Source organism: Falco cherrug, chromosome 3 (assembly GCF_023634085.1).
Source record: "Falco cherrug isolate bFalChe1 chromosome 3, bFalChe1.pri, whole genome shotgun sequence".
In the NCBI taxonomy this organism is placed as follows: domain Eukaryota; kingdom Metazoa; phylum Chordata; class Aves; order Falconiformes; family Falconidae; genus Falco; species Falco cherrug.
Window position 1 is genome coordinate 70,134,471 of NC_073699.1, and position 17,748 is coordinate 70,152,218.

A 17,748-nucleotide genomic window follows, 5' to 3' on the forward strand; every position below is an offset into this window, starting at 1 on the left:
TTACTTAGATGCTTAAATATATGTTTCAAGAACCAATGTAAGGCAACTGAACTGAAAATATTGGCTATAGTTAGGATAACTCAGTAGGGTGGGAAAGAATGGACATTTTATATAGTCTTTTAATGTATGTTTTATTAATCTGAGGGTTGTTCAATTGATTTTTGACATATCCTCTTTCAAATACAGCCACAGAAGACACAGGGTATGTTACACATTGAAACAGAGGTTGGAAAGAGAGATGAATACAATTATTTAGAGTGATAAAAGAAGAATTGAAAACAGGAATAACATTACATACCAGGTTCTCTGAGGCTGGGACTTTTCCTTTGTCACAAACCTAGCAAGTTGTGGCTGCTACCCAGAAGCAAATGAAGGAAAACCAGAAACAGCTAGGTGAGGAGGAAAGACACTTCAGGGTTGTGAAAACTGTCAAAGGACACTTCAAATCAAAGCAACAGCAGGAAATGCAGTACTGGAGGAGTGGAGTCAGTGCCAGAGCTGGGGCCAGCCCCAGTGAGCAGAAAGAGTGCTAGTAGCAATGGCATTGGAGAACTGGGAACAGTGATGTGTCTCAGCAGCAGCAGCTGAAGAAACCCCTAAGTGCAGAGGTAACTTAGACAAAGCAAAAAATTGTTAAGTAAAGATGTTTTGGCACTTACAGAGAAAGCTGAAAAGTTATGAAAGCGTGAAGTGGTGCACAGAGAAAAATCGTGAGAAGGCTCTTATCTCTGTCTCTGGAACAACAGAGCTGTCTGGCTGCTGTGTTTTTAAAGTCTCAAGCTTAGAAAAAAAAATGTTGAAAAACAGAGAAAAGAGAACTTTAGCATGAATGAGAAGTGACTTATACATATCTATATAAATATATATAGATATATATGCACACACACAGAGAATTGGATTCCACTGCAGAGATTGGAGCTGTGGTTTTATGAGCTGAACTATTTTAGCAAAGAAATGACCGATGAATATCTTCACATTATAGTCATATCCTGATCAAAGGCGTTTGAATCCCCAGCAGTAATTCCATACTATATTAGAGAAAAGTAAAGGAGGGACAGTGGGTGCGCATGTGGGTGCACGTGTGTGTAAAGGTGCTCATCATCTAATCTCTAAGCAGTGTTTTGCAAATGTACTACAACTCAGTTATTGGATATGCGAACTTAAAAAAGGTCAATTTTTTTTCTACAATATGCTCAAGCAATGAGTAACAGAAGCACATATGAACAAGGTGGAAGAAATATCCCTTAGCATGACCTGCCAGCACACTACAGAGGGAAAGAAAGGGAAGGTGAAGAAAGACAAGGAGTAGGAGTCAGCATAAAAAAATGAAAAAAGTGAAAAGACTAAAAGCAAGAGGTGAGGAAAGCTACTAAATAAATATATGTACTACTAAGCAAGTTAATGCTACTCCTGAGGATCTTTATTTACGTGGTTAGCCTTTACATGCCAGCTAATCCTTCTAGACACTGACCTTGCTTGTCAGCAGTGTTTGTGTAATCTTTGAATAACAATACAAACTGTTCTTTTAAATAATATCTCCAGGTTGGCCAGATGAGAGTTTTGCAATAGCAAAACATGTAAAGGGCCCAGGGCATGTTCCTCATCCCATGGTGTGCGTTAAAGCCCCTTGCGCTCATGCTACAATTCAAACAAGCACTACTGACTCAGGCTACCTCACTGCAGTACAACGTTCAGCTCTTGGGTCATTGTATACATACCAAAGAGAGAGTATACATATCAAAGCATGCTATACTGCAATAAACTTAGATCTCAGGCAGATGGAATAAAATTATATATGGGAACGTGCTGAAGCCATGTTTTCACACAGCATACTGCAGCTCAAATATTTCTGCGTGTTGGAGACATCCAGGTCAACTGCAGCACGAGCTCAAGTCTGAACCCCATGTGATGCAAGCCAAAGAACACTGCATAATACTTCTTTCCTCCAACCTGATCAGAAGTAAAGATTTGGGTTTAACAAATCAATGTCAAAGACTAAGTCATGTAAAAAATACAAAAACCCAAGACGGTAATGTATAGTCACTTAAACGCTTTTCAAACTAATTCTGCAGCAGTTATCTAGGCAGAAGACGGAAAGACCTTCAAGTCTGGAAATTTAAAGATACTTTAGTGGCTAAGGAAGCTCTGCACAAAATACCTAATACAGAGGTTAATAAATGTTAGTCAAAATTGTCAATAAATTGATGTTTAGGCCTCTTATAAGCTCACTCTGACAAAACAAAGTCAACCAACAGTGCATTATTTTAATAAAAGGTAATAAACAAGATATGTGTGTGGAATTTTTTAGGTTTAAAGCTCTTTTAAGTGTTCACGGAATAATATAAAAAAATCCACAGTTGGTGCTGTTACCTGACCCTAGCTTATGTTTAAACCAGCTAAGACCAGTACAGGCGAGACGTATCACAGGCGAGAGTGCAAAAGGCAGTTACGATCTGCAACTTGTTTTCTCTGAATATAAAAATGTGCAAGGGGTAGTTTCAGATCAATTATTCGTTTTCCAGCAAATTACTTTCTCTGTGATAACATCCAGCAGTGGAAAGACTAATTTTAGCTGGAAAGTTCACAGAATCTTACAGAGTCACAGCCACAGTCACAGCTAATTTGAGGCAGAGAAAGTTAAAACACTGTCAAAATAAAAATGCTTCCTTCAGCTGATTCATTAGTTTGCATATCATAACAAGGACTTTGTGTTCTTGGGTAAGGTTAGTGCCTCGAGGACATCCTGCAGATGTGTGCATTCCCGGTCCGACTTTCTTTAATTCGTTATGCAAACATCAATTCTTTCTAAATGCTGTAAAAAGAAGGACTTTTTATTGCAGCTAAAAACCATCAGCATTAATGATATAGCTGTTCCTGTGATGCTGCTTTTTAGGATAAAGCAGGACATCACATTCTAGGCAGATGTTTACCTGTTAATGAATGTTATATTTCTCATTAGGAGAGGTTTAATTGGCAGACGAACCATGAAACAGCTAGCAAGTGAACTCAGTAAGTCCTGCTCCAAGTCAGGAGGCCTGGCATTTTTTGACATGTTAACTATTTTTCCCCTCAAGGAAACTGTGAGCTTTAAATACCCTAAACAGCCTAATAGCAGGAAAGTCCGAGGCTGGCCTGTATTTTTACTTTTCCCTTTTTCCTTATACGGGTGCAGTTTAAAGGTAAGAGGCAAGGACAGGACTGGCAGCGCAGGGCTGGATTTTGGCAGAACTCAGTAAGGGCCGAAATCTGGGATGTTTCACCTCAGAAAGGCAGCTGTGGCAGCTCCTTCATGAGCAAGGCAGTGCCCAGCTGTGCTGTGGATTAAGCAAACTGATTTTGGTGGTCGGCTTGTCCGTGTTATTTTACCCAGGCTGTCCCACTGCTGGATGTTAATTTCTCTAAGCCAGGGCGGGAGAGGCATGCCCTCCTCTGGCAGGCCTGCCCCCCCCCAGCCGCCTGCCTCCCTGGCCCCTGGCCCTTAGAACCCAGCCGCCGGCTTGCTGGGGGTCACCCACCGCTCCCCACCACTCCTCCGAGCCCCCAGGCTCCCCTCCGCTCAGGCTGCAGGAAGGGAGGAGGAAAAAGGGTGAGGAACTTCTCTGTAGGACTCTGGGTGGTTGTTTGAAGCCAGATGCTCTTATTCTGCTCTGGGTCAGGACTGTAGGGGCTTCTTTGCCTTTTCTTGAGGCACCTTCGATGTGGCCCCCACCTGGTATTTGGTGTCAGGCAGCAAGATGGATCCGGAGGCGGAGTCCTCTCTGCCCAGCAGGGCTCCCGGGGCTTCCAGGTGATCATGGACGCACTAAGGGCCATTGGTCTATGTGGTCCCCATCCATTTTCCCAGCCCACGTGAAGAGATCAAAGACAGTTTGGTTCTCTCAGGGATTAATGCTGTGTCCTTTGATGCTGTGCACCTCAAGGTGACTGAAGGAGCCTAAGTGCCCTGAGAGCAGGACCCTGCCTCAAAGTTCTGCCTTCGATGCACCTCTGCCACCTGCTCATGCACCAGAGAAAACCAGAAAGGCTCTCCCTGACAGGTAGTGCCATACCTGGATGTTGTGAGCCATACCAGTCTTGTAGGCTTTGTCCAGAGGGTGTCCAGGCCTCCAGTTTATTTCCCAGGGAAATAAAAAGAACCCACAGGGACTGCCAGGTTTTCTGCTTTCAAGATAGCCAAGCCTGCAATACCAGATGCTTGCTGTCTTGCTCTATCACTGCTGCCAGATAGAAGCACAATCAGCCGATGAGGGAGCAATGGAGAAGGCAAACAGATTATACTCCCAACCCTGACCCGTGTAATCGCTTTCTCTTTCTCCTTTTATTCTGTGGCCTTGTGGATATTGGTGTAACACTTCCTTCCAGAGGAAAGTGGGATGCATGTGAAACAGAGGCACTGTGGTGAGCAGATGCTGGAAGGGTCCTGACAGGAGTTTGACAGGAGGAGCCTGTGGTGTTTATGGCAGATCTGAAGAAGGAGAATGGATGCAACTAGGACGCTATGCAGATGCCTTAAGAGGCTGCAATGTGCTGGATCGACCAGGCATTTCCATCTCAAGACTCACAAGCAGGACATTCCCCTTACAGTACGAACCAGGTTCCCACATGAAAATGAAAGACTTAATTTCATACATGGCATTTTAAGGATAAATTCATTAAATATTGTGACATGCTCATATTTTTTGGTAATAGGGACCTCCTATGCAGCAGAAGGGAAAAGCATATTCTGCAGACAGACAGCATTCTGCCACATTTATGGCATCTGATAATGAGTTCTTAATCAGTGAACACTGTCCCAGTGAGGAGGTCTATTTAGTTTTGGGAGTCAGTGAGTCAGTGAACAGTGACAGGCAGAACCATGCACTGATCCAACTGTAGACCAACAAGCCTAGCTAAATCCAATGTAAGTAATCTGTAAAGGACATTTTTATTTAAATAATTATGTATTATTCATTATTATCTTTTTGTCTTCCCTCCTGTTTCCTGGAAGTGCAACTGTGGAAATACAGTAGTTTGGCCCAAGTTCTGTACTTCTGTGAGGGCTGGTAGGTGTCTGCCATCTGTACTGGGCTCTGGGCTCTGGGTCTGATGTGGCACCGGACTGGTCAGCAATTAATGCTGCTTGCACGGGCTGCAGTGGTCCTTCCAAAGCAATTTCTGCAGCTGTTAATAGCTGGAACATGAAAGCCACCTGGAAATAGTCTTACCACCTCAGCTTAGACCATTAAGTGGATGTAATGATAGGTGTACCTATATATACATGTATCTATAGTGGTACTATTGCCACTGGACCTAGTCATGTTTAGGAATTGATTTTCACTTCCATTTTCATGAAATCTTTGCATCATTGCACTTTGTTTTATAAATTTTTCAGACAGATTTGGTTAACACAAGAGATTAATTTTTCATTAAGTCAAATTTAAATTTCATTCATATGAGAGATTTGAAAGCTGGAATAAACAAAAGGGGTAGAAGGTAGGCTTAATATTACTAAATGTAGTAACTAAGGAGACTAACATCAAGTTGGTTAACTGGCTTTTTCAAAGAAGTCCTAATGAGTAAGGATAGGCAGACAAAATTATGTCCTTAAAATAACAATCGACCAAAAGGCTGGTCTTCCAAAACTGTGTACCTAAATGCAAGAAAAGTAGAGGGTCCTAATAAACATGAATAAAAGGAAGGCTTCCCATGTTTCTTTTTCTGACTCGAGCATGTGCTCAAACAGCTATTCTTTGCATCGTGAATAATTAGTGATATTCTTCCAGTTCTGGAAGAATCAAAAAATGTAAGGACTGCTTGGACATAGACCAGTAGATACAGTGCAGCCTTGCACTTCTTAAGACTGATCCTAAACAAATCCAGCATAAATAGGAGTTTCACCCTTACCAATGTCACCCAGCAGCACCCTTACTCTGCCACAACAAGGCCAGCATGGCACAGAGGTAGTCTGGCATTGAGTTGCTCACACACTTCTTCAGTGGTGGATCAATGTTCCAAAACACTAACCAGCTACTTGCTCTGTCTAAAAAGTTTTTAGTTTGCAGTGCAGGCTCCTGAGGCACTGGACTAAGCAGAATGGCTCCGACTGCAGCTTGCAAGATGCCTTTTCCTCTACTGACAACTGATAATTGGCCTTTTAAAATGCAAAGTCATGTTGTGGTCTGTGCACTAGAGTACTGAGCAGTCTCCTGGCTGGGAGCTTCCATTGGTCCACTGCTGATCCTTTTACGTGTCTCTGGAATCAGCTTGCCAGGCTCTTTCAAAGTGGAGTCTCCAAACATATTTTCAGGACAGAAGGGAAACAGGACAGCTGTCTGCCTGTGAAAACTAAATGCTTTGAGGAGGAGCATGTTATAAAACCTGTAGACATATTAGGTGTTTAACAGCAGACACAGCCAGCTGATTTTTTTGCGGAAGGCATAGTGCAGAGGGATCAGGCAACCCTGGGACTGTAGGGTGTCTCAATTTCCAAACCACATCTCACAAAGAGGTAAGAGTTGTTTCCCTCTGGTTGTTCTTTTCACCTTCACCCCTTCTCTCCCATCTCATCTCCTTCCCCCAAGATGCAAACATCCAAGGAACACATTGTATGCTACTGGAATGAGTTTAAAATATCAGGACAAGCCAGCTGTGAGTGTATGTATGCAGTAGACAGGCTACGTAGCTGATTTAGAAATAAAACCCGATGTACAAGTCAACCAGCCCCGTAGTGAGATAGAAACAGGGCTGTAAGGTAAACACAGCTCAGCACTTTGAGGCACAGGATGGAAAACACCCTTCTTTCTGCCCATAAAAACTGTTTCCAGGTTGCTCCTTCCCATGGGAAGTGGGGAATAAACTGTGCTATATTGTAATAGGTTAGAGTTGCAGGCAGGTAATGACAATGCAACAGCAATTTTCCCTTAAGAAAATACAATCCCCTGCATCTCTGTGAAACTACGTTGTCCAAGGGACACAAACTCTCCTATTAATGTATTGACATTTTGTTCAAGGGTCTGATGGGCCTGATACAACCCATACCATAGTCCTGCCTATTAATGAAAGATCTTGCTTTAGAAAAAGTTACTGCAGCATTTTGAACACTGTCTGTGTTATTATAAGGCAAGTCAGAGTATGATTGTCTTTCAGTTAATGATGTGGCAGGGCGTGGCTTTTTGCCAGGTTTAGGTTAGATTCCTTTCAAGTTGCAGCCTTTAAGATCCACCTGGAAAAGCAATAATTAAAGGGAATAGCAAATTAAGTGTATTAGGAAGGGGAAATGATTTACTAACCAGGGGGAGAAATAATTTATTAGAAAAGAAAACTTTTCCTTTAAGCTGAGAAACTCATATTACTTCTTTCACAAATCATTTGCTCTGTTGTTGGTAACTCACTTTTTAGCTTTTCCTGCTCCATGAAAAAGCTGCCTGCCCCACAAAGCTGCAGCTATTTCTTTCCCTGGGGCACCATTCCCTGGCATATGGGGGCCCATCCTGACATGCACTTTCTGTTCCTGCTCAAGAAGACTTTCATTTTCCCTGCAAAACTATTTTGGAACAGGACGGAGGGATGGAGAAGAGAGCTGGGGAAGCATTCTCGGACAGACCCTACATGCCCTACAATGACAGAAATAATGACAGACAACCAGATAGAGCAGTCTGATGGAGACAACTCCCCTGAGGCTCCCATTCACAAACCAAGCCAAAAATATACAGCTTAAGCCAACAGACTAAAACTGAAATGCTAGAAATCCCAAATCAAATGGGAGGCAGGCTGCTGTACTTTTCTATCAGATGAGCAACCAAGAGCAATATTTGACTCATCCCAATTACTACTTATTTCTTTAAAAACATTTTTCTGGAATGTATTATTGGATCTCTGCACCGTAGTTATATGGGAGACCCTAGCGTCCATGACAATTAAAAAAGCCCATGTTTATTAAAATTCAGTCGCAGTGGCACAACATAGCATGCAATTATAAACACAAAACAGATGCAACACCATCTTCTCTATAGTCAGCGAAGATTGCAATCTGCAAAACCATGGAAATTTGTGTCCTTGATTTAATGGTTTAAAATGCAGGAAAGCTGTTTACATTCACTGTCAAAATGTTTGCATTACATATGCTCACTGCCCCTGTAGTGGAAATATTTTTCCGCTAACATTGCAGAATAAGCACAAAATGAAGATGCACCACTCTTGCTAACAAAGTGCTAGCATAATGCAGTTTCACCTCTGCTAAAACATTTGTTAATGAGTCATCACACTGCACTATTTGTTCCCTTTACCTTGGATTGGCTTCCTGAGAAATTTAGCATAATGCACATATTTTCAACTCTCTGCTGATCAGGTAGCCTTCTGTACAATACTACAGACACTGTTTTCATGTCCTAAAAGTGTTAGTGATACAGATATTTTTTTTTAAGGTACTTGACTACAAACTTTAGATTACACAACTGAATTTGGAAAAGTTACAGGCACCTTCCATGACACATGTTTAGGATCAAGTATGTAAGCTGAATATTTTAAATTCTGTCTTCAGTTAAAAGGTACAGTGTCGATTTTCAAGTGTCTATAACCTGAAACCAGAAAGGATTTAGGAATGCAAGTCTCAAGGAGAGTCAGTGGCATTGTTTTAAACCTCCAGCTAAGACATCAGTGAACAGACATTGCAAACATATAATATTCTGCTACCAGAAAGTCTTTTAAATGCATATCTAAACGCATAGGCACAGTGTTGGTAATGCTTAAATTAATTGCTATGAAAATCAGTTTCTCACAAGTCTGCAAAAATTCATTTCATTTACATTGGCACTGTACAGACTTGCCTATCTTTTCTCATGTTTTCTTCAGCTTCTGTGGGACTATTTCCAAGATTAAGCAGATGTGCAGACCCAAAATCAATGTCATAGTGTTTTATACTGGCTGTAGAACATGATTCAGATACTTTTACTATGTGTCCAATTGCAAATAATTTATTTCCACAGATAAGCCACTGGTACCAGTACAATATAAAAGACAAGTGTATTCCATCCAAAGTATACCAGGTTCATTTATTTTTGGTAACTATATTTTAACAGGAATCGCTGATAATGTTTGTTTCATCTTATGCAACTATATTGAATGTATGAAATACATGGCAATGATGAAACCTTATGCAAGAGTTTTCCACTCTTAAACCTTATCAAGAAAAGCACATTATTTAGTCAAATGCACACTGTGAAAGATTCTTGCAGTTTTGTTTGATTAGCTCTTTTACTGTGCGGTTTCTTTGCTTTTAAAGAAACAGATGATGACTTACATCAGAGCACATCAAGTGAATTTGGTAGATATTTGACTGCACTAAAGGCTTCTCTTGACTATGTTAAAAGTTTGTTGTCAAGAATATTTGCTAACACATTCTCAAGCCGCCATCCTACAGCCAGCCAGCACCTGTTAACAACAATTTGCCTTTGGTTAAATACAGCAAAATAAAACAAACAGTAATTTTTCCTAATTAAGTCAAATACTACTTGACTGGAAGAATCTCTCCCTACCTGGTTTGACTTGGATACTACAAAACCAGGGTCTTCTGACTTCAGCTCAGTAAATTTGCATATAAGTTTAGAGACTTGACTATACCACAACAACTTGCCATTACAATGTGCTTAAAATATATTATCTCTGTCAGTCAAAGTACAAGATGGCTAGGACATGTGAATGGTTGCTGTCTACACATGGACAACAACATGGATTTCTTCCTGTCTTTAACAGGAATGAACCAGACTTTCTGTCTTTACAAGTGGGCATCCACGCTGTGTGTTTTCACTGTGAGCAGATTCAGTTAACAACTCTAATCTGTTCCTCATGGGGTAGAACAGAATATTTTGGAGACTTTTATACTCCGTTTCTGAAGGTGTCTAAACAATGTTCAAACACATGCATGTTCAAAAATGCATTTTTTGCCTGTTTGCTGATGCTCACATTACATGAAGATGGCATACATGTATTGAAACAAACATGACTCATATTTGAACTGCACGTACACACAGAATAACGTATTTTAATGTACTAAAAATGCAATCCCCAGAGACAAATATGCTGAAATAGATCTTCAGCTGCTCAGACTACAGGTGTGTTCTTCTGCATCCAAGTGAGCTGTTCTCTGTCCTGCCTGCTTTGTGGCATTGCTGGTGGAACAGACCAAGGTGTTTCCAGAAAGTTTCTATTTCTCCTGTATTCAGTTTTTCCAGATGCTCTCTGAAAGAGAAAATACCATTTTTTACAAAGTTGTTCATTTGTTTCTCATACTGAGATGTCATAAATTGTAGTTCAAGCTTGGGAGTACTATGTGGAAGTATTTTTAAATTAATCACCTTCTGACAGATTACAAACAGCCCTTTTCATACAGTGTATGCCTAATTTCTATTTGTGGCATTTTTTTTTTCAAAGCTTTTTCTCTTAAATGCTGGAAGATGCCAGGAGTCAGTAAAAGACCATGGGCAGCGTCTAAGGAAACCTGCACAATATGTCTAAGATGAAAGCTACTTGGTTTGCTGTTTTGCCTCGAATTCAAAACTTAGAGTAGGGTCACTAATTCTGTGGCCTTTCAGCTACTCTCAGGGTGATTCATGGGTTTGTGTTGAAATGCTATAGCAAATTTAATGGTTTTGCATGGTTGAAGCATGAAATAGGGTGGAACCTGAGTGTTTCCACTGGGTGTAGGTTTGAGCTTGGGAGAGTTTTGGAGTTCAGAATTTCAGCCAAATTGCTTAATTGTAAAGCATTTACTTGCATGAGGGCTTTGAAAAAAAAAAAATTGTAGTTAACACTTTTCTGAAAATGCTACAAACTCAGTAACATCAAAATACTTACATACTCATACCACTTTTATTTAATTGACTAATTTAAAAGAAATCAAAAAAGTAAAAGGCAGTGTCTCACCAGTTTCTTAATGGAATGTTTTGCATTTTCTTGCTCAAATGTCATTAATTTCTGAGAGGATGGAATTCAAATGCCTTTTTACATTTTGAACTGAGCAAAACAGTTCACAAGGCCTAAACTTTGTTTGCTTACTAGCTATCTTGACCAAAGTCCAGGCAGGAGTCAGGATCCTCTCTCCTAAAGAAACTCCAGGAGTCCTCGGCACAAAAGTCAAGCTTACTCTTTCTGGATGGGTGGAGTCTAGCATTCCTTGCATTATAGTGACATGGAAACTAGCTCAATCATAGAATCATAGAATGGTTTGTTTTGAAAGGGAATTTAAACACCACTTAGTCCCAACCGCCTTCCATAGGCAGGGACACCTTCCACTAGACCAGCTTGCTCAAAGCTCCATCCAGTCTGGCCTTGAACATTTCCAGGGATGGGGCATCCATCCTCTGGAAACTTGCTCCAGTGCCTCACCACCTTCACAGAAAGTAATTTCTTCCTAATATTTAATTTAAATCTACCCTCTGTCAGTTTAAAGCCATTCTCCCTTGTCCTATCACTACATGCCCTTGCAAAGACTCACTCTCCAGCTTTCTTTCAGGCCCCCTTTAGGTACTGGAAGGCAGCTATAAGGTCTCCCCAGAGCCTTCTCTTCTGCTGGCTGAAGAACCCCAACTCTTTCAGCCTGTCTTCATAGGAGAGGTGCTCCAACCCTCTAGAGCAACCTTGTTGTCTATAGTTTGATGGTTAAGGGGCATTCCTTATGGGGAGAGTTGTGAGTTCAAGCACTTTCTAACCTAAAACCCAATTTCCTGTTCCCTGAATAAGTCCTGTAGTCCCTTACAGTGAAGAGTGCCATGGTCTCCTTCTGGATTTCAGGTCCATCAACCTTGGAGAGGTTCAAGTTTTGACTGCTACTCGTACAGAAGTGTGAAGCTGCACACTGCAGGCTGCATCCTAAATCCAAGAAAGAGGCAGCATTTGAGATTTCAGAGAGCTCTGGAATATAAAAACCTTTCAAAACCTTTCCACTCCCTAGCTGGAGTTCATTCACAGCTGTGAACCCTAGGGAAGCACTCACTATGAAGTGCTGCAACACTTACTGTAGTAGTAAAGTAACTGGGACCTTTTGATAGTTTGGGCCTTGCCTCTCAGGTTGTTCTGTCTTCTAAGCAAAAAGTCTTCTAGAGCCCTCATTTGGAGACTAGTAAGTCTCATGCAGCTGTAGTCTCACCCACATTGCAGCCTTTCCTCCTTCTCGTGATTCTCAAGGAGTGCAAGACTTAGCAAGAAAACCAAACAAAAATATTTGGGCTACAGAACTCCACTGAATTTTCTTGGTAACTTCATATAAATCCATTTTCCTAGTTGCAAAGTTCTATGAAATTCACCTACTTGTATATCCTTGAAAGCTTTCAGTATAGACAGATCAAGGTCGTGCAGGCAGGGTTTGAGAGAAATCTTTTTCCCTCTGTTATTGTGAGTAGAGATGAAAAAGGTTCCTTTCAGGTGTCCACCCCAACAAAATGCCAATTGCAAACTTTATAACTTAAACATCATAATTTTTCCTCCTCTGGCAGTTTAGTTTACATACAGTCAATATTGCATTTCTTAGCAAATGAAAATGTGCCATCCTTCTGTACAATGATGAGGAAGATAAATTTATGAATTTCATATGCTTAAGTACATTAATACATAAAAATCCATTTGTAATGCCCAGCTAGATTTGTTGCTGAGTGGTTTTTATGCTGTATGTGATTTTTAGTTAGCCTTGAAAGTTAGAGCTTTTTAGAACCCTTAAAGTTTACTGAGTCTAGACTACAATCAAACTCTAGCCATTATCGTGTCTCACTGATTCAATATATTCAGAAGCAAGTCCTCACAATAAAAATTCTCTACCTTTTCTCACTTCAAAAAATGTTTAAATTGACATAAGCAATCCAGCAGTTTATAGGACAGAATCCAGGGATCATAAAAAATAATTCATGGATAGCCAGAAAAGATAGAGGCTATATGTGTTTTATATGTGAGCCACAAAAAGAAAAAAACCTTATGTTTAAAGCTGTAACTGTATCTATTTACTAGATGTTTCTGCTGTATAAATGTCTTCCTTTACACTCTACATAGCAACTACCTGAGCGTTCCCCCTTCTTTCAAGATGGTATCCAAGTGACAAAAGAAACGAGACAATTAATAAAAATATAACAGGGATCTGATTTAAGTGTCTCACTTGTGTCAGCTAAAATAATTTCCTTCCACTGCACAGAGTGGTTGTGATGGGACAGCTTTGCTCTAATGAAGGTGGAAACAATATAAGAAAGGAAATAAAGAAAAATTGACTACTGTGACATTTGAGCATAATATTTAAAAGCAGTGATGTGAATTATTGATCTCACCTGTTAATAGCAACAATAAATTTCTTCCAAAACAACATTTCTGGAAAAAAAAAAAAAGTCTTCATTTCTTTCCAGTTATCTTGTTGAAATGTTCATTGCAAGGATAAATTGATCCCAACCAAAAGTAGCTTCATGGGTGCAGGGGGATTTGAGAACCACAAAGTAACTTGCAGGATAGAGAGCTCTGTTTGAACTTCAGAACAACTTTGACTGGTGAGGTTTGTCTCTTAGTTTGACTACAGATTTTCAGGCTTAATGACAATAAACTGTCGCTTAATGCTGCTTTATTTCTTTTCAGCACTTGTTAACAGGATCCAGGATTACCTTCAAGCACTGGGTAGGGGATATACACGCACACTCAAATGAGTATATTGGTGTGTGTCTTTGAGAAGTGTAGGTAGAGATATGACAGTTTCTATGGTAACAACAAGACTTTTTTTATTACTAACAGAAAAATAGGTGTTGAGATAACCTCTTGTAAATTTGCAGTGCATAAGTTATTTCTAGGTCTCAGACACTGCTTTCAATTAATACACATTTAATTTGTAAATAATGGGACAATCTTCTTTAAAAGGTATACACTTCTCAGGTATTTAACGAGAGGTGTTGAATTTCAGGTATGTATTAGAAAAAATGCTATTATGAGTCAGAGGGAAAACATTCCCCAAGGAAAGCTTTCCGCTTGCTGTGGGAATTCTCATGGTATTATTTTTGTAACATGGTGATTAATTTATTGTTCACCAGAAGAACTCACTGCTGAGATGAAACATTAAGGAAAGTTCAAGTAAACACAATGAAACTGTAGCTTGATTCCTGATGATGGTTTTGGTTTCAAAATAACATTAAGAAATCCTCCTTTTGGTAGGTCAATAGTTATCATGACATGCAGACATCCTATTGTCATTATTTATAGTTAAGCATGCAATTTTATAGGCAAAATAGTATGACCAGACAAGGCTTCTGTATGCTGCCTGAATGGGGTACAGGAGTTGCTCGCAGGCGAAGATCGCAGCTGGGACAATTCTCTGTCAGAGGAAGAAAAAAGAAATGCTTCATGTGAACATCTTTTGCACAAAACCTCACATTTTCAGCCGGCTTTACACCTGATGTAGAATCTCCTGTTTCAACAGACCAGGGCATCAGAAAGGAAAAGGGACATACTGGGACAGAAGAAGGAATGGTTGCAGTACTTGATACCCTCTGTATTGTGGGTTGCATATCCCTCATAAATTGGGTCAGTCATTCCTATCAACTCTAATTCATGTAAGCAGGGCATGCATGGGTTCAAAGCAGCCTAGGAACTACAGGTAGGAAGATGACTTCTCCTGAGCTTTGAGGCTGTAATGTAGTGTTTGATTAGCAGAGCCCAAAATGTGACCAGACACACAGTGATTTTACTCCTTTTTCAATCTCATTGATTTGAGCAAGGCTTTGTGCAGGCAGCCTTGTAAATGGTAAGAGTAAGGTCTGTAGCATCTCAGGGTTTGTAACTTGCCCCTCTCACAATCTTGCAAATAATAATAATCATAGCCTGTCCATCCTTTTTTTTTCTTTACAGAACAATATGGTGGCTCCTTTGCCTCACAAGAGAAAGAAGTGCTGCTCACTATAATTGAAGCAATGCCAGCTGTTTGGAGCTGCTGGAAACTCTAAACTGAGCAGCCATTATTTCTCAGCAGAAAAATGTTTCTAGAAGTAAGTCTCTGTTTATGGATGGTACTTATCCCGCCGCATTACGGTGCTCTCTGAACAAGTCATTGTTTCTAATGTGGTGATCTTCAAGACAGGTAAACATCGTTATTTTAGAAACACACAATCTTGCAGACACAGAATTGAGATTTTTTTTGTTTATACTACAAAATTTTATAGGTCATGCCTGCATCCACATTTAATCTAGAAGCCAGATAAAATCCTGAACTTCTGTTAGTCAGGTTAGACCAGTTCTTCCAGCAACACAAGGCCTGCAAAGTACGGGTCCACTGCTATCACGCTTGTGTAGACATTCCTGTGTAGACGTTACCAGTCTCTCTACAAGCAGTTTTTCATTCACAATCCCACAATTACACTACTGCTCTTGCAGGATTTCACTAGCTGTACTTTTCAGCTTGGAGGTTTGGGACTACAGTCATGATCAGTTGGGCTTTTGAAAGCCCTAGTGTGGTTCAGAAATGCTTTTTTTTGTGAGTTCAGAGTAGTCATCCACACAAAGAAACTTCAATTTGAGTATTTTCCTGAAGCAGTAAAATAAAACCCACACAAACCAATATCTAGATGCTTAAAAAAATACATTGGAAAATATCAAAGCAAATATGGAAGGAAAAGAGGAACAGACAGTGGAACTACCACTGCAAATGTATATTATGGTGCTTTTCAAGCCACAAGGTACTCAGGGTTTTCAAGAGAATTTATGACATTTTAAGGGAAGAAAAGCAAATAAAATGAATTTGAAGTAAGTGAAATAAGATGTGCTCCAATAGGAAGCTGAACTTCTTCAAAATAATATGAATAAAAGTGTGCAAAGAATGTCCCTAGTATCTTCCAGGTTTCAGTATCTTGTACTTTCTACTGATAATGATGGCATGAACAGTGAAACTGTCCATTTCATGCATCACTAGCGAATGATATGGATTACTATCAGTACTTGCAATGATTGCTGATGATCAGAACGACCAGGATTTTGCCATTTGTTTTTTCATTTGTTTGTTGAAGAATGGAGTCTCATTGTGGTATGTAGACAAAAATTTTATCCCTTAAAATTGAGATATAGTGAGTAAGTAAGAGATAAAATGAACAAGAAGCAGCAGTTCCATGAATATGTAGCTCCTCAGTATGACTAATAAAAGTTCTTAACACTTATTATGGGCCACATACTGCACATTAGGAAAGCATTTCTTGCTGTCCAGCTCTTCTCACTGCCATCAGCCACACAGGACCTGGAGAGGTTTTGGCAAGTACCTTTGCACTTAGATTTCCTCAGTCTTCTTCTACCTGATGGAATTTCTCTGCTTTATAAACATTCATAACCATTTTATTAAACAACAATCAGCAGTCATAAGATTAAGGTTTTGATCCCACTAACATCTAACCTAATCATAAGTAATTTCCACCACCTTTTTTGTCTGACCACCATACTTTATTCTACTACCTCCCACGGGCACAGGGAATAGCTAAATCATTCTTTGTTACTGTCCAGTTCCTTATCAGTCAGAGGACTGAAAAGTTAGGCTGAGTTTTCAAGAACCACAGTTAGCATTGCAACAGCATCTAAACATCTGTATACACTGACTGGGATAAAATGTCTCTTTGTGGCTTTTCAGTCCTGCAGCTTTGTTTCCCAGATTAATGAGTGACATACCCTAATGATTCACCAGTGCCATTTCTGTGTAGGTGCTCAGGAGGTGAAATAAATGAATAAATATCAAAGTATCTCCTAAACTCTTATCTTAGGACAGCTCACTGAATTGGTCAGTGACTTTCAGTTTGTTCAGTTCCCTGAAGCAACGCTGTCTTAAAGGTCTTGGTACCTCAGTGATGTCAACTTTCTCTGTAGTTTTTCTTCAGACCAAACAGATTGGCAAAGAGTAATTGAGAGGAGTTGCAACCTTCCTCCGTTCCTCACCCCACTGCCTCTGCAATGCCACCTGGGTCTTGTCCTGCTGCCTTTAGGCAAGGACATCGGGCTGGGTCCAGTACCCAGCCCTGGGAATGCTGTTTTCCGCAGCTCAAAATCCCACCCTTGGATGATGGCTCCTAACCTGCACCGCAGACCACTTGGGGCTCTTTTCAGCAGCCCAGAAGGGCCACTCATTCCCACAGATGCTGGTCACTGGATACCTGCAGTAGCTGCTGCCTGCCGGTTCCTGCCTGTATCACCTTCTTTTTTGTCAGAGCCACGTGAGCAACAGGACCTGGGTCTTGTCTCCAAAACAGAAAAGGTTCCACCAATCCTTTCCCATCCAAGCTGCTGAGCAGTGGTATAGTTCATGGTAGGCAGTGTTTAAGATCTGATTGAATTAGGAATCTGAATGAAAGGAATTGTAGGACCTGACTGAAAGGCCCTGCAGTTCTTGGGAGGAGCAAAGCTTCCTCACAGTGCAAAGCAACACTTCCCAGAGATAGCCCCATGACGGCTCCCTGCAGAGACAGTGGGAGAGGGCAGGCTGGAGTACCTATCTGACATGTCAGAAGGAACACATGCACTCCAAAAAGGCAAAACTCAAGCAAAACAACTGCAGAGTTAGCAAATCAAGAAACTTGCAAGAGAGACACAGTCAGCAGGGCTAATAAAAATTTCAGCAGAGATCCAAGCGGACATTTCCAGGCTCTAGACACATCCTTTAACTACTGTAGCAACAGTGCTGAATTTCCTAGGACTGTGGAATACAAAGACTTGCAAAGGATGAAAAAATAAGCAAAAAACCAGGCATGAGGTGCACATGGCTGTGTTCATCACAAAAGACAAGTG